The following is a 21,593-nucleotide window of genomic DNA, read 5'->3' as shown; positions in this document are numbered from 1 at the left end:
GAGTTAAACAAGATCTGTTTTTGAAAAGATACCTTGGCTTGTAAAGGCAGGAAACCAGTCAATAAATGTTGGCTCTAGCAACTAAAAATGATGTCGGCCCAGGCAGATGGCAACGAGATGGACTGACTGACTGAGGAAAGTCCTGGCTAGTGAGGCCCCAGCCTGAGCATTTGTCAGAGAGGGACTGGAAAACATAGTCCTTCCTCACACCAGAGTCATGTTATCAACTGAAAAATCCATCTGTGCCCACAGGAGGAATCCCACAAATTCAAAATGGTGAGTACCTGATTAGCTACCATCCCCAATTCCTAAGCATCTGGCTGCCACCTGCCCTAAGTCAGTAACTTTCACCATTATCCTGAGGCATAGCAAGGATGCTTAGAAGGGAAATACATTTACCTCAACTGTGCTTTCATGTAGCAGGGAAGGAATATCATGCTTCAATTTCTTCATGGGAAAATAGACCAAGACTAACTGAGTAACAGTCCAGCCACTCAGTAGACTAACTTTCTATAGTGAAAAAGGATGAGACTGTAAATTGATGGGAGATGTCATTCTGTATGTTTCTCATACTGGTTAATAATAAAGCACTGTTGGCCAATAGGAGAGGAAGATAGGAGGGACTAGGAGACAAGGAGGAAATAGGGAGTAGGGAGGAGGAGTCAAGATGGAGAGCCTGAAGAAAGCAGTATGCTGCTGGCTCCCCGGTAAGAGAAATACATAGATCAGCAGAAATGGGTTAATAATTAAGGCAGAGCTAGCCGATAAGAAACAAGTAACCGGGCCAACAGCATTGTATCAAATACAGAGTCTCTCTGTGTTAATTGGGGCTGGTGCGGCGGCAGGACAAGACCAGGCGGCGGCAGGCAGAAAAACCTGTACTCGTTACAGTAAATAAACTTGGAAAATAGCAAAAAGAAAAGATAAACATAAGCTATCCTATGACCCAGGAATCCCAATACTTCATTAGACATCTGACCAGGAATGAAAATTTAAGCATGTACAAAATTTTTTTTTTTACATAAATGTTCAATGCCGTGAAAACAAAATGGACATAAGCAAGACAACACAAACATACATCAACTGATGAGCAAATAATAAAAATCATTTGGTCATTAAAAGAATGAAGTTGTGCTAGTGATGCCTTCCTATAATTCCAAGTTCTCAGAAGGAATTGAGATGGATGAATTCATGAATACAGTCTCAATGAAGATAAACAAACAAAAAACTAAAAGAAAAAAAAATCCTCAAGAAAGAAATCTGGTAACACTATAGTATGCATGTACTTTGATAAAAATATTAAGGGAAAGAATCAAGTTACAAAATACAGCAAATGATACCAAATACACTAAGCAGACAAATCCAAAAAGTTTGGGTCACTGGATAGAGAGGCAAAGGAATTTGAGGTGCCATTTAAAGAATTAGGGGCTTCCTCAAGCAGTAATTTAAAAGTCTAGCATTGATTATGGTTGTACAACTATAGATGGACTAAAAATAATGGATTCTACCGTGTGTATGGGTGAATACGCTCTGACTCAGATACCCAAAATGTTGTTCTGAAGAGCAAAAACAAAACAAACAAAGACCCAAGAGCCTCTCCACACACCAGCAAACTGCCAAGGGGAAACGGAAAAGCGTGGGACAATGCGTAGTGCTCTCACTGTGTATCTGATCACCAGTAAGACAAACAGCCCAAAACCCAAGGGGGTGGGTACTCCATGGTGTTTACAAGCACTAACCAGTTTTTACCTCCTGTAGGCAACTCCATGCTGACACATGGCAGGCAGATCTCCCTGTAGACCCAATGCTCCCCACATTGACTTACAAACTGCACAGTCATGGACATGGTGGATTTTCTAGTGTTTTCTTATTAAAATCATGGCAGAACACTTTAGTACATATATGCTTACACCTAAGTCCTAGCACATAGAGTAACCTCTTAAAAGATGGGGTTCTGGACTAAACACAGAGGATGTAACAAATCCTTAAAGAAACCCTATCTCTTCTAGCTGTTGATATCCACAGGAGCTGGAAAACTCCAGGAAAGCCTAATTGTAATGACTGAACAAAACACACTTAAAAAAATAAAAAAAAAGATTATTCAATGAAAACCTGGGATTTTCCCATTTTTTATAGTTGTCACATTAAAGGAAGCAACATAATACATTCTTTTAAAAAATGCAGACAAAATCTACATGGTGTATTCTACAAGAGTTGTTCAACTTGAGAAAAAAGAGGCCTCCTTTTAATAAGCATGAATTGATTTGAATTCATTATGCAATTTTCCAAATGCTGTGCACATTTAAAATGACCTTTTAGCCTCCATGTAGGAGTCTTGGAGTAAAAGGACAAAGAAAATGTGATTCAATTAAGATACCCATCAAGTACCAAGGTTCAATTATATTATTTGAATTCCCAGAAGATAAAACTGTTGTCAGAGAGAGAGAGAGAGAGAGAGAGAGAGAGAGAGAGAGAGAGAGAGAGACAACATTAGGGACAGCAGTAAACTTGGCAGCATTGACTTGTGTGTCAAGTTTTAATGACGTGAGGAGATGTGCCCAAGTGTTCAGGGAACACAGTGCTATGTTTGGAGGGGCCACTCCTCCCTGCCACCTCCCACCCTCTCCTGCTCATTTGGAAGTTCCTTTTGAGTGATCCTGTCCAGCTGCTTTGTCATCTTCACTTAAATGGATGCTTTTTGGCAGGACAATCCCAGCTTCACTAGGGTTCAGGAATGGTAGATACTAACTTACAAAATGTTACAGCTGGTGGATGTTACAGAGTTATACATCTGCCTTCAGTGGATACAATGATGTGGAAAGAACGACAATATGACATATTTCTTACCAAAACCTTCATCTAGTTATTCCTGCTTGTTATTGTTTGGCATTGTTTTCTTATTTTGAGCCAGAAAGTGCTAGGGAAATGAAGGCTGGGGCCAGGAAGAGCAAGCTATAGTGCTCCGTGAGGGGCTGGGTCTACAGAGCAAGAGGACATTTGGGGTTTGTGGTTGACAGGATCCATTTATGAACCATGTAGGGATGGCCAATACAAAGTCCACACAGCCCCCGCACAGTTTGATATGTGCCACTTCCCCATCTCCCCTGGTCCAGTTTGGGGAACTGAAGCTCACTGCTGTTGTCTGTGGTTTGTTTGTTTACTGTGGCAGATCCCACTATTTATATCACCTGGGCACGACTGCCTCACCTAGTACAGCATGGCATTCTCAGATCCTGCTTACAAAGCACCTCCTTGATTTCTCTGGTGAAGTTTCTTGGGATCCCAGACTGCCGGGGCACCCAAGAGCAGGCTACTCTCAGACAACCGGTCAAGGAGCCAGAGAAAGCTCAGTCAGTGAGATGTACAGAGGATTGAGGGCAGGAAGCACCGGTTAACTCTTCATCAGGAATCTGTATGTGAGGTCTGTACAAAAACTGGCTGAAAGGCAGCAATCTCCTCCTGGAGGGGTAGATAAAGTGACCCTTTTTCTGTTGCTCATCCTGCAGGACAATCAAGTCTACACTACATCTCTTCTGCTCTGTACTTCCCAGACTGAGTCCTTCCATATTCAATATTTCCTGACCACACCTACTAAACCACGTCTGCAGGGTAGACAGACAGACAGACAGACACACACACACACACACACACACACACACACACACACACTCATATGCACACTGACACATGTACATACATTTTAACTGAACATCCTATGTTTTCCTGAAACTATACTTAACCACAATTTGACATTTGAAATTATTTTGTGTATTGAATTATGAAGTTTGGTAAAGGATGGAGTTACCATTTCATACCCAGGGTCCAGCACAAAAGAGAGACTACATTATGTCTGTCTATACAGAAATTATCCTGTACAAAACTGTAAGAAATTACACTAAACAAAGTCTTATCATTGAATTATATTGTGTATAGAAGTAGTTATATCTTTAATCCATTTGAAACATCATTGTAGGCCATTATTAAACCTGATATACATTTTAAAATCAAAGCATAAAGAATCATGTTTATAAATAATGTTTAATTTAGAAAACATATGTTTCTCTTTAAGAAGTCCATGTACATCAAGGTCTAATTGGAGTAGAAATGTGACTGATTTTTTTTTTATAGACTTCTAAATTTAAGAAAATTGGAACCTTGGATTAAACCAAGATTCACATTTGGTTTAGTTTTCAAATTAGGCAGTATTTAGGTTTTGCCTTAATGATTTGTTTACTAGATCTTCTGCTATTGCCAATTTAATACAAATAACTTTACATATTGGGAAGTCTAAGTTTTATTTGGCATCATATACCATTTTGTAAATAGATCCTGAAGTATTAGCTTGGCCAAAACTAACATGAAGTTGTACATGTAAACATTACAATACTAATGAAGTTCCCCTCCTGGAAGAGACAGACTGACAGCTATTTGTTTGCTTGGTCATTTTTGAGCTTCATTGTACTGTATGTTATGAAATATTTGCTTTATTTCCTCAGAGATATTGAGAACACTTTCTTCATACAAAGAGTTGGTTCTCCAAAAAAAAAAAATCAACAAGATAGATAAACCTGTATCCAAACTAACCAAAAAGCAGAGAGAGACATGCAAATTAACAAAACCAGAAATGAAAAGGGGGACATAACAACAGACACTGAGGAAATCCAGAGAATCTTCAGGTCATACTTTGAAAACCTGTACTCAACAAAATTCAAAAATTTAATGGAAATGGACAATTTTCTGGATAGATATCACTTACCAAAATCAAGTCAAGAACAGATAGGCAATTTAAATTGACCTATAACGCCTAATGAAACAGAAGCAGTCAACAATAGTCTCCCCCCCCCCAAAAAAAAGCAACGGCCAGAGGGTTTCAGTGCAGAATTCTACCAGAATTTCAAAAAGCAGTTAATACCAATACTCCTCAAAGTGTTCCACACAATAGAAGCAGAAGGGTCATTGCCAAACTCTTTTTTATGAGGCCGCAATTACCTTAGTACCCAAGCCACACAAAGACATAACTAAGAAAGAGAACTACAGACCAATATCCCAAAATACAGACCAATTGCAAAAATACTCAATAAAATAATGGAAAATAGAATCCAAGAACACATCAGAGAAATCATACACCATGACCAAGTAGACTTCATCCCAGGAATGCAGGGATGGTTCAACATACAAAAATCCATCAATGTAATCCACCGTAAAAACAAACTGAAAGAGAAAAACCACATGATCATTTCAATAGATGCTGAAAAAGCCTTTGACAAAATCCAACACCCCTTCATGATAAATGTCTTAGAGAGATCAAGGATAACAGGAACATACCTAAACATAATAGAAGCAACATACAACAAACCAACAGCCAACATTAGACTGGAGACAAACTCAATGTGATTCCTCTAAAATCATGAACAAGTCAATGCTGTCCACTCTCTCCATATCTCTAGCTAGAGCAACAACAAAATTATATCAAGGGGATACAAATTGGAAAGGAAGAAGTCAAACTTTCACTATTTGCAGATGATATGATAGTTTACATAAATGACCTCAAAAACTCTATCCGGGAATTCCTATAGCTGATAAACACCTTCAGCAAAGTGGAAGGATACAAGATTAACCCCCCCAAAAAGTAGCCCCTATTTAATATATACAGACGATAAATATCAGAGAAATATCACCTTTTACAATAGCCACAAACAATATAAAATATTTTGGGGTAACACTAATGAAACAAATGAATGTCCTATGTAATAAGAAGTTTGAGTCTTCTAAAAAAGAAATGGAAGAAGATACCAGAAAATGGAAAGATCCCCCATGCTCTTGGATAGGTAGGATCAACATAGCAAAAATGGCAATCTTGCTAAAAGCAATCTACAGATTCAATGCAATCACCATCAAAATCCCAGCACAATTCTTCACGGACCTTGAAAGAACAATACTCAACTTTATATGGAGAAACAAAAGACCCAGGATAGTCAAAACAACCCTGTACAATAAAGGAACTTCAGCGGCATCACCAATGGAATTAAATTGAAAACCCTGATATTAAGCCACACACCTATGAACACCTGATTTTTGACAAAGCAGCTAAAATTACACAATGGAAAAAAAGAAAGCGTTTTTCAACAAATGATACTGTCATAACTGGATGCTGACTTGTAGAAGACTGCAGATAGATCCCTATCTATTGGCATGCACAAAAGTTTTAAGTCCAAATGGATCAAAGACCTCAACATCAATCCAGCCACACTGAACCTCTTAGAAGAGAAAGTGGAGGTACCCTAGAACAGATTGGTACAGGGGACCGCTTCCTGAACATAAACCAGCACAAGTACTGAGACTGACAGTTAATAAATGGGACCTCCTCAAACTGAGAAGCTTCTACAAGGCAAAGGACACAGTCAACAAGACAAAACGCCCCACAGAATGGTAGAAGATATTCACCAACCCCACATCTGACAGAGGGCTGATCTCCAAAATATACAAAAAACTCAAGAAGCTAGTTACCAAAACACCAAATGATCCAATTAAAAAGTGGGGTACAGAACTATATAGAGAATTCTCAATAGAGGAACCTAAAAAGGCTGAAAGACACATCCTTAGCTATCTCAACATCCTTAGCCATCAGGGGAATGCAAATCAAAATTTGCATGGCTAAAATCAAAAACACCAAAGATGGTTTATGCTGGAGAGGATGTGGAGAAAGGGGCACACTCCTCCACTGCTGGTGGCAGTGCAAACTCTTACAGCCATTTTGGAAATCAATGAGACAGTTCCTCAGAAAAATGGGAATCAGTCTACCTCAAGATCCAGTAATTCTATTCTTAAGCATATACCCAAAAGATGCACATTTATACAACAAGGACATCTGTTTAATTATGTTCATAGCAGCATTATTTGTAATAGCCAGAATCTGGAAGCAACCTAAATGGCCCTCAACTGAAGACCAGATAGAGAAAATGTGGTACATTTACACAATGGAGTACTACTCAGCAGAAAAACAAAACAAAACAAAAAACAAAATAAAACAAAAACAAAAAACAATGGAATCTTCAAATTCCCAGCCAAATGGATGGAACTAGAAAAAAAAAAAAACATCCTGAGTGAGATAACCCAGTCACAAAAAGACACACATGGTACGTACTCACTCATAGATGGTTTTTAGACATAGAGCAAAGGATCACCACCCTATAGTCCACACTAGGAAAGAAGGAGGACCATAAGAGAGGCACACATGGTTCCCTGGAGAAGGGGAAAGGGACAAGACCTCCTGGAGTAAATTGGGAGCATGGGGGAGGGAAGAGGGAGTTAGGAGAAAGAGAAGGGGAGAAGAGGAGGGGAGAGGAGAACATGAGGGAGCAGGAAGATTCAGACAAGAAAAGAATAGAGGAGAGCAAGAATAGAGATACCATAATAGAGGGAGCCGTTATAGGTTTAAAGAGAAATCTAGTACTAGGGAAATGTCCAGAGATCTACAAGGATGACCCCAGCTAACAATCTAAGCAATAGTGGAGAGGCTACCTTAAATGCCGTCCCTTGATAATGAGACTGATGACTACCTTATATGCCATCCTACAGCCTTCATCTAGTAACTGATAGAAGCAGAAGCAGACACTCACAGCTACATACTGAGCAGAAAGGGGATGGGACGGGGGTTAGGAAGGGGACAGGGGAGGAGGAGAGGGTGTGGCAACTGGGACTGACATGTAAAACAAGCTTGTTTCAAATTTAAATTAAACATTTTTAAAAAGGAAAAAAATGCATTTAAATACTTAAGTTGGCAGGCACAGCTACCGAGGAGGCTACAGAGGAGACCATTAATTCAGAATGGAAATATCACAGAAAAGGAGCTTGGATGTCGAGCACCCTATCACCATCACCAACCAAGAAAAATCTCGGCCCAACCCACAGAAACTATTTTGATCAGAATAGTCAACTATATCGGATTTATTGCATATTACCAACACTTAATTCAAGTGCTGACGTTTCTACATCACCCTTTTCACCAATGAAACTCTGGAAGCGATGTGAACTCCTGTAAACTCTAAGAATAGTCTCCCATGAAAGTGAAAAAATAGCCAGGGATAAGAGTGGATAAAATCAGAACTCGTACCTGCGGGAACTTTTCTCTATAGCCGCTGCACTGCGTTCTTTAAAGCTCAGGGCTACGTACTGTCTCTCTGACAGCTGCCCAAGTGCAAGCACCTGGAGGCAGAACCAGCTAACGGAAGTGATGGAAAGCGGACTTTTACTTCTGGAAACCCACAGAAAGGAAACTTTCTTTAAGGACTGCAGTGTCTAAAGCTACAGGATTGTGTACAATAAAAGATCAAGTGGCTGGAAATCGTTAGGGTACGATGTTAGAATAAATCATTCCCCCTGTAATTAAGGACGAAGCCTTAATTTCTCAGCATGCCAAAATACTGGGAGTCTTAAGTATGGGGAGGTTAAAAGCTGACTCCACGATGGGAAAAGTTCAGAACATAAGCAGGAATGCTAACTTCAAATGGCTCCCTGGCTTGGAAGGTCAGAGGTCAGAGCACTAGGATAAGCTGGTCTCTGCTGACGTTCTGGAATCTGCCTGGATATGACAGCTGTGTTGGGCTTCCTAGATGCTCAGTGAAGACAAAGTGAGACTGAATGAGGGGTCTCTCAACTGCATGCAATCAGCACTCCTGGGTGCGTGAGATGGTTGGCCAAGCCAGATGGGTGGTAGGCCTGTGCAGTCCCTTCTATCATTTCTGTGGGTACAATTCATCTTTACTTGGTGACACTGAAAACCATTACTCATGCAGCAGACAGTTTTAGGGATTATTTAGATGTATAGCTTCTAGAATGGGAAATACAAGAAGGAACTATGGGTATTCAGCAGTGTATGGTACCAGACTTCTCAGTAAAGGTGGTAAACTAAGTGTGATGGATAAAAGCATAGGAGTGAAGTAAAAACCTTCCCAAAGACTTTATAAATCTATGCTGTAAAAGGGAAAAATCTGTCTTCATGACCTGGCTAATATAATCATTAGCAAAGTTCTATGTAGTTAAACATCACATGAAACAGCAGATTTTAACCTTCTTTGTGACAGAACAATTAGCGGTTCTGCAGGGACAATGGGCTGCCTATTGACAGCCCAGGAGAACGCAAGCTCAGTGCTGGTAACAGAGGGCTATCCCTGAGCAAAGATGAGGAACCCCTGTAATGTGCTCACATGAGGGGCATGAGCAACAGCAGATAAAAATGGTGACATTTCAAGAATTATAGTAGAAAGATACTCATGGTTTCACAAGAGCACAGGCCAAAGGACTTTAGTTCTGAATGGGGTATCTACTAAAGCTGGCTAGAAGAAATACCCATTGGGAGCGAAACTAAGTAGGAAAGTATCGGCTGAAATTTGTATTCAAATAGTTATACAGTGACAGTAGCTACCATTTAAATGGCTCTGTGATCCCATAATAGTTCTATAGACGCGAACTCAACTGTTAAATTTGCACTTAATTTTAAAAATCAGCTTGGGTTCCGGGCTACAGACTTGGGTCTTGCACACAGCAAACACCTGCTTTATTACTGAACTGCAGTCCTAATCTTGAAACAAGGATTTCAAATTATCCTATTCCTATATCTGGTATGGTGTTATAGTTTTTTCAATAGTACTCTCAAATTATACTTGAATTTCTCTTCTAAGATGACTTGGCTTAATTAACTATATATACATCAGCTGGGAGGAATGGGCCATGTCCATTTCACTATGGGATTATCATCCAAATATCTTTCTGCAAGGGTTGGGGAAGGCAAACATAGTGATGCACATTGCATTATTCCTTTTCTACACAATCTATAAGCAGAGAATTATAACTTGTGATTTTTGAAATCATAATGAGTACCACTTATATAGTAGGGAGTGGGCAATGGCTCAAAGTTAAGAAATGCTATTTCTAGCTCCTATTAAGACTACTTTTAACCAGAGTTTGGATTTCAGGTGGGGCTTTTGTTCTTTAGAATTATGTTTCCCTTTTTGACTTACAATGTCCAACAAGACTTTTATAATTTTTTTTTAATATAGACCCAGAATAGGTTAGAGATAATCAAATCACATTTATATGATGCTTTAGATGTTTTCACTAGGGCAACTTCATTTGCATGCAAATTTAAGAGTTTTTACAAATCAGGGTCATTGAAATGACAAGCACCCAAATGGCACCCTTTCCTTAGGCAGGTCTCACCAGCTCTTGGCATGACCAGCACTTGTTTTCTGAGCCCAGCACAGCTCTCAGTACATCATCCCAAACAACCACCACTATTTATGACATGCTACCCAGGCATGATCAAAGTCAGCCATCTTGGTTTTAGACAATAAGGTAGACCCTGTGGTTCCTTTTTCCTCTGGAGGTAGTCCTCAATTAGAATTCCTAACCCAAGGTACAGCATGCCTGCTAGTCATGACATAGTAATGACTTTACACATTTTGTGATTATTTATAGTATAGACATTAGAGCCTGTATAATGTTAATTGCCCAGTCTGAGTGCATTTTTGCCATCTGTAGTCTTGATGAAGGCAGAGCTCACCCTGAAGTGACACCCTGGACTTTAGAGACAGACCTGAATAGATCTCACAGTTTTTGCCCATTGTGTTTTTCAAAGAGATAGAAGAAGAGGCTTAAGCCCTTTCTTCTGGAGTTGCATGAAAGGGTAAACTAGAGAAGAATCCTGCCCAGACTGTGATCTGGTAGGAGACTCAGCTGTGGGTCTGTGAATGGCCTGCAAGACACGTTTCTTCTATGGCTAGTGATTTATGAGAGATAAGCCTGTCAATAAATGGTTCACACAACCCAGAATGCATTTCAGAAATATAGAAGACTGTTTAGACAAGCTAGCATATCCTGTCAATGCCATCCCTGAAGAACTCAGCCACCGCATAGCCCTAACAGAAAAGTCTTCCATGGACACACCAAGCAGCAATGCCCAGACCCCTGAGACATTTCTGTCAGCTTGAACTCCTACGCAAGTCTTCTTCCCCAGAGGACTCCAGCTGATTTACAGCTAAGACACAGGTGGTTGGACTTCTAATTGATCACTTCTCACTGCCATGTCTGCCTCACTGGCCTCTCTGCACACAGGAGTGTCTTCCTGGAATCCCATTGTTGAATATGACTTATCTGGATTAGTTTTCTCCGTGGACATGGTTCATTGTGAGATGTGTCCAAGCAGAACGTCTTAGGGAGCAGAAGCCTGAGTGGAACAAACCAGTTTTCAAACATATAGCTCTTATTTACTTAACAAGTCACAGCAATTCATAAGTTTTAGGAAACACCTACTATATAATTTCCTGGGCTTGTTCAAAAAGCCAGCCCTATGCTGAACACTGTGGACATGGCTTATCGAATGCCCTAACAGAGAGATCATTGTTAAAGGCAATGCTGTAGAATCTTAAAAAGCATATGCTGCAGGACAGGGTGTCATTTTCTTCAGTGATGGAACCACTGCTCCAGTAAATAACCTCCTACCCACACTCAGGCAAGGAACTCTGAGTTCAGGGTGTCACACACGAGGGGAAGCTGTGAAAGCAGGAGGGAACTTGAGCAGAAGGGCTTCTGTGAAAGAAGGAGGTGGATTAGAGAAGGGGCTAAAAGGCGAAACACAAAAATGTATTTATATTCATGGGTGAAACTGTTAAAAACAAAACTTAAAAAGTGACATCAAAGTCGCTCACTTGGTCTTTTAGAAAACTATAGGTGCACGGATTCTTCTGTGAGCCACGTAAGTTCGGCTAGGTGACCCCTTGGGTTTCTCTTCTATAATAGGAGGAGAAACAAGTGTCATCAGATTTGCCAGGAAGACTTCATGGGGTCATTCTTACAAATGCTGAAGATTGCAGGCACACAACAAGCACCCAGTCAAGCCAAGTGGCCACATTTGTTTCTGACGAGAGTGTATTAAGAATCCAGAACTGGCTTGGTGGTGGTGATGGTGGTGGTACACTCCTTTAATCCCAGTGTTCTGGAGGCAGAGGCAGGCTGGTCTCTATGAGTTCAAGGCCAGCCTGGTCTACAGTCCAGTTCCAGGACAACCAAGACTGTTACACAGAGAAACCCTGCTTCAAAACAAACAAACAAACAAACAAACAAACAAACCAAAACAGGAATCCAGGGCTTGTGGCACAGTCAGAAAGCAGAGACAGATGGATCTCTGGGAGTTCCCTGCATGCCTGATCTACATAGTGAGTTCCAGGCTAGCCACAGCTACATAGTGATACCCATCTCAAACTAAACACAATAATAAACAAAAAAAAAATGAGATGATGTATTAGGAGAAGAGAAGTGAATCTAGAATTTCAAGACATGAACTACAGGTATTAACTTAGCTGTATGACTTGCAAAAACTTAATAATCAGAGTTCAGTTCCTGTAGGGGGTGAAATGGCATCTCATTCCTTTTAGAGGGTTGCTGAGGTCTTGATCTCTCCAACTCCCAGTTTTAGAAAGCTATGAGAACTGGTAACTTGGTCCAACAGATGAAGGTACTTGCTGCTAAGGTGACCTGAGTTCAATCTGGGGGATCTACGTGATGGAAGAAAAGAACCCATTCCTCTGAGTTGTCCACTAACTTCTGCACATGTGATGCGGTGTGTGTTCCTGCACAGATATTCACATGTGTGCACTCACACACAGGGATGAGAGAGAAAAGGAAAAGGAGGTGTAACTTAAAAACTGATGTTGTGCTAGAAGTATGGCACATGTCAATTTCACAGATCTAAGAGTAACTCTTAGATGACGTTAAAGTCAACTACAAATATTATAAAAATTCAGCTTCATACATTTTCCTGAAGCAGATGAGTTTTCAGATCCCTATTTCACTTCATTTAGAGTTTATTTTTTTTTTCCTCCAACGAAACCATCTCTATTTGAGCCATGCTATTGGTTCTAACAGCTATTGCTCTCACTTGACTGGTGATGTTAAAGACTAACTGGGATTATGGGTGGGGAGACATGGATTATAGGTTATGCTCTGTGGTCCCATTTATTTAAAAGAGTGTATGGTTCTCCAAACTGGTCTAACACCAGAGAGGAAGAAAACTGCAGTTTATAGTTTGACCAGAGTAGGAGGGTCAATGAGCGGAGCAACACGGAAGGAAATGGCTAACTCTCTAAGGGATGGCATTGTGTCAAACTCCATACCCTATTTGTCTGTAGAGTCCCTGTGGAAGGATCAGAGGTAAAACTCGGGAGAGGAGACTGTCAAATAAGCAGAAAAAGGAAACATGCTCTCAGATGCATATGCTAACACAAGGCACTTGACCTTCTATAGGGGGCAGGGAGGGAAGGCTAAGTAGCAGCTTGCTGAACACTTTTCTTAATGCCACCAAGGACAACCTGGTGTAGCTAAATGTAGGTATTGAGGGAGAACACGCCAGCAAGGACAGCAGCTGAAGCCACGGAGACAGTTTACCTTTAGACAGATCAGGCTTTCCTGCAGCTCTGGGTTTTTACCAGTTCTGCGATGGCACCAAAGTTCAACGTCACACAAATGGCAGATGCTTGGGACACTGGGGCTATCATCCTTACTTGATTCCTATGCAACTGCTGTAGTAGATTTGGGAACCTCTGTCCCCAGCTGGCTGGTGATGCAGCCATAGGTCAGGTCCCTGGTGTTTTGGGACAACGTTGCAGCAGCAGAGGCAATACAGCCAATAGAGGCTTGTGACATGTTCGAATGCCACCGGCTACAGCATGGCATGTTTTACAGCAACTTATTCTCAGTAAAATGGTATTATGAAAATTCCTTGACACAAAGAATAAGCTCTGTGCCCCACTGAAGTGGGGGTGACATCATGGATATTTGGAATTGCAATCTTCTGGATTCTACATATACATGACTGCTTCACATAAATTAATTACACAAAGCTGGATGACTCAACTCAGATGTATTTTAAACTCGAGGAAAAATTGGGTTCAATGGGGGCAGTCTTAACTAGGAAGTATGAAACAATTATATACAGAAATGACATCTAATGAGACAGTTAATGACTCACATCTCTGTCATTTATAATTCAGAAGGACTATTTAAAAAATACGGAATGGAAAGAGGCTAGGAACACCAACTTTCAAATGCCAGAAAAGAGACACTCCTTAACGGCCTTCCTACCTGCTGATAACCAGGTAGGAAGGTTAAAATCTAAGCAGGGAGATTAGTATTAGGTCAAACACACAGAGCTTTCTCCTGTGGGTTGAAAACACTGGGGACTAGGGTAGGAGTGTCAGGCTGCCCTCCCATCCCAGCATCAGAAGAATGAGGGAAAGGGATGTGAATTTGAGGCCAGCCTGGGCTATGTAACAATTCAAGGACAGCCGAAGTTACGTAGTGAGATCTTATCAAAGAAAAGTCAACAAACGAACTAGCCAACCAAACAATCCAAAATTGAGGGGGGGGGAGAGAGAGGGTGCTATAAGTATCTTCTAGCTTCTCGTACTCTCTCAAGTGTAATAGAGAAAATGGCCTTTTACTGAGTGTGTGTGTGTGTGTGTGTGTGTGTGTGTGTGTGTGTGTGTTGGCGTCTAACTCAAGTGCTCACTTGTCAGTGTGATTAAGCAGGATAGGCTGCTAGAAGGCTAGAAGGCCAATTACTTGAGAAGCTGGGAGCCGATTATCATATAATTAGAACTTACGTTTCCCCTGTTGTGCTAAGAAACTGTGCCCGAAAGTCCTGCCTTCTCCCTAATCTTCCTAGGCTATGCCGAAGCTGACTATGCAGAGAGGCTGTTGGGCAGCAGAGGCGTATCTCAGGCACAGTCTCCCTTGGTTACCTCTACGGTTACACCGAACAGTACCCCATCCTACATCCCTGTGTCCGTGAGCACATGGTGCCTAAGCTCCTGCTATGTGTACTTCCTTATCCCCGGAGGGACCGTTGTTGCTATTGTTTTCTTTTATGCTTGCTTATTTAGGGTGTGTATGCTTGTGGCTGCCATAGTGTATGTGTGGAGGTCAGGAAGCAACTGGCTCTCTCTTTCCATGTGTGGGTGCTGGAACTGAACTCAAGTCACCAGACTTGGCACTTAACTGCTAAGCTGCCGAGAGACAGAACTTTAGACTAAAGTATATCATCTTCAACCCCTATGTATAATTAAGCATGTAATGCGAACTTTTCTTCCCTTTCTCCTTCCCCTCTCTCTTTTCCTTCTCTTCCTCCTCCTCCCCCACCCCCTTTCTTGGACAAGGTCTTACTATGTAGTCCATACTGACTTTAAATTATCCTATCCTCCTGCCTTGACCTCCTGAATTCTGGGACCACAAGTACCTCTCTCTATACCCATCCAACTCTTCCTTGGTGAAGACTGAGGTTCCTTTGTGACTCTTTCTTCCTGGCCCGTTTGAGTATCGCCAGGGCACCGTTGTCCTTGCTTTGTGCAGGCTCTATGACCTCTGTTTGCTCAGCATTACTGTCATCCAGAAGACCTATATGAGTCTCTCAGGCACCTTTCTAAAATGTAAGTGAAAACTCCACAAAGGCCTCATTAAACCCGTCATCGGCTGCTTTGTACTCTCTCTTGCTTAATCTTACAAGGGCCAATTGGGTGGACCCAGGAGTAACCATCCTAATTTCCTGATCACATTCATGCTCCAACACCCTCTGCTGCAATAAATCCCATGCTCGGATTGGAGCGATTGCAGAGGAACTGACACACAGCCATTCCTTTAATTCTGATGATGGCAATTTTTAGTCATAGGGTCCAAACCATCACAGCCACAGCTCAGTGGGGAAGAAGGGAGTTCTGTTTCGGCTGAAGTGCTACTACACACATGAAAAGAGGTGCCTCATTAATGCAGCCCCCCCCCCCCCGAGGAAATGCACAAGGGTGCCATTACTCGGAATTGAATTCATTAGCAAAGGTAGAAAGAGTATGGATAACCTCAGCTGCTGTGGCCAGATTGAAGACACCGCCTTCTTTGGAAGCACTCAGTCCCAAATCAGCATTTCCTTTCCAAGGGCCAGGATCAACTCCTGACCTGTCAGTCACCCATAATGAGCAAGGATAGCCTCTTTCCTGACAAGTCTAAGAGACTTGAAATAACGCAGATCATAACTCTTGCATCCATCTCTAACCATTCTGTGCTTTCTTGTGAGATGTGTCTGTGACTCTAAGGTCTTGCATGGCAGAGTAAGTTCATCCCAGTTCACAGGGCCGAGAACACACAAATAAAATGACTTGCCTGGGTTAAGGCAGTGTAGCAGAGAACTGTGAGTGAGTTTAGAGTTCTTAGGTTAGTGGGCCCAAGCAACACGGGACCTGGGCTCTCCAGAGGTGCCGGGCTCTTCAACTAGGGGTGCACCCTGAATTACGGCAACGGGAACCGAGAGTGGAGGGGTCCATGTTCCTCAAGGACGAGCCGCCTGACGTGAATCTGAGGGAGGGTGGGACGGTGGGAGGAGGTGGAGGGGGATGGGATGAAAACTGCAATGAAATTCTAACAGAAAAAGTTCTGCAAGGCAGGGGAGACTTTAGAAGGGAGCAAAGATACAAACTGCTTGCCTAGTTTATTATTGTTGTTTTAATGGAACATGTTCTTTTCTTAATTGAAAATAGATTTTTTTTTCATATAACATATTCTGACCACAATACCCCTCCCCCAGCTCCTTATACTTCCCACCCACCCACCCAAATCCACACCCTTCCTATTTTCCTCTCAGGTAAGTGCATTTTCTTTTATGTGTCATCCATATTGATGCTTTAAAAAATATGCATCTATTCATCAAACGCACATACCTATAAACATACTTTTCCTTTCAAATAAACATATGTACTTAGTCATTTCATTTCATGTGTAAAGGGTGTTGTACTGAAAGTACATGTCTGAAAGCTGCTGCATGGCTTGCCCTATCCTCTCATTTTGTAGGTGAATAGTCTGATTATGAAGGAACCAAGCCGCTTCTAACATACACTGCATGTTAGAAGCAGAATGGAAAAAGGGGGTTATTTTCACACGCACAAAAAAAAATCTCTACATTCATGACATTAAAAAGGTGGACACATCTGCAATGTGTTCTGGGCTCCTCCTGTTATGTCTTAAACAACACTCAAGGAACCCTTATCACTTCTAAAAGCAGTACATCTCCAGGCCTGCTGCAATACAGACAATCTATTAATATAAGTAACTGGACTACACACAGGAACCACATGGCCAAAACTGCAAAACACTTCGACAGTCGTCACGCAAGCAAATCATTTGTACATTGGAAATGTAGCAAATGTGCCAATTCTGTGTATTTATCCCATTCACAAAGTTTCTAAAATCAAAAGATACAGAGGGGAGATGATATAGCTCTCAACACCGACATTTAACAGGGTGAAACTTCACGCAGAGTCTTAGACACTGTGCTTAATTTTCCCCCTGCCCTAGCAGAGCTTGCACAGTAGAGAATTAAACTCTCTAATACAACTAGAAGGATGACATATGCTTCAGTATTGCCTTTGGTAAGACACAGGTGACCTACTCACAGCCACACAGAATATAATGGCCTAAATGATGGTGCCTGCAAAGACCTATCAGACAGGTTCCAACACTCAACCTCGACTGCATCAGTTTCCTCTTAGGAGGAAAACTTCTACAGCATGTGGTACATTTAGCTGTTCTCACCAGATGGCCAATTTTGTAGTCACTAAAAATGCTAATTTGACAGACAGCAGAGGGAAGCAACCTGACACTCGAAAAGAACATTAGCTTCAGATGGACACACTTGGGTTCTGTTCCCCAGCCTTCTCAGTCAGCCGCTAATCACAGGGCCTTGCCCAAGTCTTTTCCTCATCTCCAGGCTTTAGCTATGCTAGCTCCCTCCTTTGTACAGTTTATAATGTGTTACATGTTAAACTCCCCGGTGCTCTCACTCGTAAAAGACCCTCCATAAAATGGAAGCCAGAGCTGTTAGAGAAACAGGACAACAGTTATGTGTTAAATTATTAAGCAGATGATAGTAGTAGCGTTTGCAACTATGCACAACATGTAAGTTAAATAGAAACAAGAACAAATGAGGATGCGCTAGAGGGTCAGAAGTAATCTTTCCGACAACATACTGAGCGGTGAAGTCACACCTCTTTTCTTTTAAAATGCTCAATTATAAAGCTAGCCATGCTAGTCTAAGCAATTATTTTTATTTAACAGTGTTCAACCAGCCTGAAATTTTATGACCTTAGGCCTGAAGAGAGCTCATAAAAAACCCAAGTGCAACCATTTATTGGCCTGAGTTGTCACGTGACACACACACACACACACACACACACACACACACACACACACACACATATTCATAGCTTGTTTAAATGCAGAGTCACATTTTAATGAAAATTTCTTGAGTGATATTTTCCCCAGGAAAAAGAGGCAATGCATTACAGAATTAAATGAAAAAACCCACAATCTCCCGACTTCCATTCCTATCCATCCCCTTTACTCTGTAAAATAACCACTAACAAAATGTTGAAATAGAGCTCCCAGGCATTTTCTCCCTATAAGTAGAACTTTATATGTTCAAGGATCAGCTTAAAATTTATTTCATAAAAGCTGCAGCCGTGTTTCAGGGCTCTCCCACTAGATTATGCTATGATCTTAAATATACCAAGTGACACTGGAGTGCTCTGACAACCTGGGGGGCGGGGGGCAAAGGTAGTTTTATTTACAAGTGGTTCCGTATGTTTTGAAGGCTAATGAATAGTTTGGTTCTTTTACTGAAACTAAATCACACATCTTAATTAAGCTAATAAATATTCCTGGAATATGCTTATAAAATAAGTACTATAACAGCTCCAAGGAATGAAATAATATTATTTTGCTATGTAACTAAGAAATAAATCAATATTTGAGACGTTAAAGTTCAATTTTTATGGGAGTGAAATGCCACGTTTGGTGGCTGGAGAGATGGCTCACTAGTTAAGAGCACTGGCTGCTCTTCCAGAGGACTCAGCTTCAATTCCCAGTACCCACATGACAGCTCCCAACTGTCCCTGTCCCTAACTCCAGTTCCAGAGGACCTGGCACCTTCACACAGACATAAATGCAGGCAAAACATGAATGCACATAAGAATAAATAAGTCTTAAGAAACGAAATGTCATATTTTATTACACAGAATTTGAAGGCTGAATATTAATACCAAAGCAACAGGAAATGAAATGCAAAGCCTGCAACGGCCAATGAACTTATCATTAAACTTATTAAACTTACAAAAACAACAAAGTGTGTGTGTGTGTGTGTATATATGTGTATGTATATATATATATATATACACACACACATATATATACATATATACATATATGTATATGTATATATATACATATACATACACACACACACACACACACACACACACACATATATATATATATATATAGACATTTTCTCAACTATTTCTGTAAAAGTGTTAAAGGGATGTTTGAGAATCTGTGTCATAATCACTGCTGGGTTTTTCAATACACCGACACTGAATGAATAAGCAACCCTTATTATTTAAACTAGGAATATGTGATATGTATTATTACAAGAACACAGAATAATTTCAAGCGTTTTCAAAATTTGTGAAGTTTTAATTGTAACAAAGACTGACCTGTTCAGTAAGCAGCATAAGAAGAGAAGTGAGAAATATTGTAAATTTGTTATGAAATCACTCAGGACTGTGCCATAGGTCTGTTTAAGGCAAGAGAGAGTGGATGGCCTGTTACAGTAGACATGGGGGGCAGCAGCTAGGAAAACAGGAAGTCATCTGGAGGCCCTTCCTACCTGCTTATATCAGGTAAAAACCCTCTTAAGATAGGGTTTGGGTTTGGCACATTCCAGGAGAAAGTAGACAGTTTTGGAGAAAGTGGGTCAATGAAACAGAAAATAGATTTACATAACCAAAGCAAGATGGTGTGGTCAAAAGATAAGCTTCCCTCCCCCCCCCCCAAAAAAGTAATTGGAATGTAAGTAGGATAAAAGGTAAATTAAGAGGTTTCTTACATGTAAACTCAGTTGTAAAAGGACAAGATGGCTGTGGAGGTAGAATGAAAACATTGTCCAACTAAACTCACCAAGGCTGGTGGAAAGGTAGAGAGAGATGTCACATCCCAGGTAATAGATAATGAGTATCTGTAAATGTGTGTGCGTGTGCGTAGAATCATAGAGTTACATTTACAGTCTATGACATGCACAGTCCAAATTATTTCAAGCACAGAGTGATATATTCAAGCAGTTAATCAATACTCCAGTCAAACGTAAGCTTAACCAGAGACGTTGGTGTTATATCTCGGGATCAGTAGCATGTAGTGGCATTTAGTTATTATTTTACAAAAATCGCTTTGACAGCAACACTATGTAGAATTTTGAAAGTTAAATGGAAGGACAGATTCATTTACATTGGTATTTTAATGTGCATTTTGCATTGTGGCTGTATATGTTGATTTCTCTCATACAACTTATCATAATAGAACAGTTATGATCAAAAACAGTCTGTGACAGTCACTGAAACACAAAGGTTGTCTATGCTAGTAATTACTGCCAACTGAAATAAATAAATTACTGTCATCTGAGCCCCAGAGCTAAAAATAAGTCTCAATGCTATTTGTTTAACTGAGATCTTTTTTTTTTCTCACTTATTTGGGATATATAAATCAGAAATGTGTGAAACCCGCTTATATTTGGCTGCTTATGTCAGCAATTTGCACTAGCTAAATTAATTTATAAGAGGATTTTATGTGTTCCCCAGTAATTTTTTTTTTTGTTGAGGGGGCTTTGAAAGATGAAGCTTGGAAGTATATCTCCAATTATAAACGTTTCATTCAATCAACTCATAAAGTTATGGGTTGTATTCTTTGAGAAGGAATGACAAATATTATAAAGATAAATTATTTTTTCTGGAATTTATTAAAACTCACAGAAATATGACTGAGGGGGCCATTCTTGCCTCCAGTGCAGAGCAAGCACTAGTATAACAGCAGGAACAATTAGCCACCCACATAAACCAGAGCTACTTATCCTATGCAAATGACTCATGTATTTAGAGGCACACGTTTGTTTGTTTACATAATAATACACCTTAGGTCTCACTGACTGCCTGTTTCCACTTTAATCTTTGCTTTATTTCCCTTATCCAAGTGTGATTGTTTCCACATCAAAGAGGTGAACTGAATTGTTCATTTACAGCTGTTAATGCAAACAATCCACGATATTTTCCTCTGGAGTCGCTATAAAGAATTCTATAAATAGCTATTCTAGACACAAAACTAACTTTATCAGGTGTTTTTTTTTTTCTTTTAAAGCATCTTGTGAAAATATTAAAAATAGGATTAGGGGAAAACTGCAAAATGTATTATTAGACTGCCCTGAAACAAAACCTTACTCCTTACAGACTTACACTTTATTAAAGTAAAAAATTTCCATTACTCTAAACACGTTAATAAAAATAAATAAAAATGAGATGACTGAATGGTAAAGGACATGATATGGGTTTAGCCACATGGTTTTTATATTCCAGGTGCTTTTCTGTAAGTCATGAAAGATCTCTAGCATCATTCATTCCTAACCCTTGCAAGCACCGAAGGCAACCTTTGCAGTTCAGGAAAAAGGATGAGAAAAC

General features: G+C 40.5%; 1 protein-coding gene across 6 annotated transcripts in view; it reads right to left on the bottom strand.

The window, feature by feature from the left end:
- Positions 1 to 21,593, bottom strand: part of Pde4d (phosphodiesterase 4D) — a 792,225-nt gene that overhangs the window by 221,125 nt on the left and 549,507 nt on the right. The gene's annotated exons all lie outside the window — the stretch shown is intronic.

This window comes from Phodopus roborovskii, unplaced genomic scaffold, assembly GCF_943737965.1.
Source record: "Phodopus roborovskii unplaced genomic scaffold, PHOROB, whole genome shotgun sequence".
Classification (NCBI taxonomy): Eukaryota; Metazoa; Chordata; class Mammalia; order Rodentia; family Cricetidae; genus Phodopus; species Phodopus roborovskii.
Note: the sequence above shows the minus strand (reverse complement) of the source record. Positions and strands in the feature narration are given on the sequence as shown.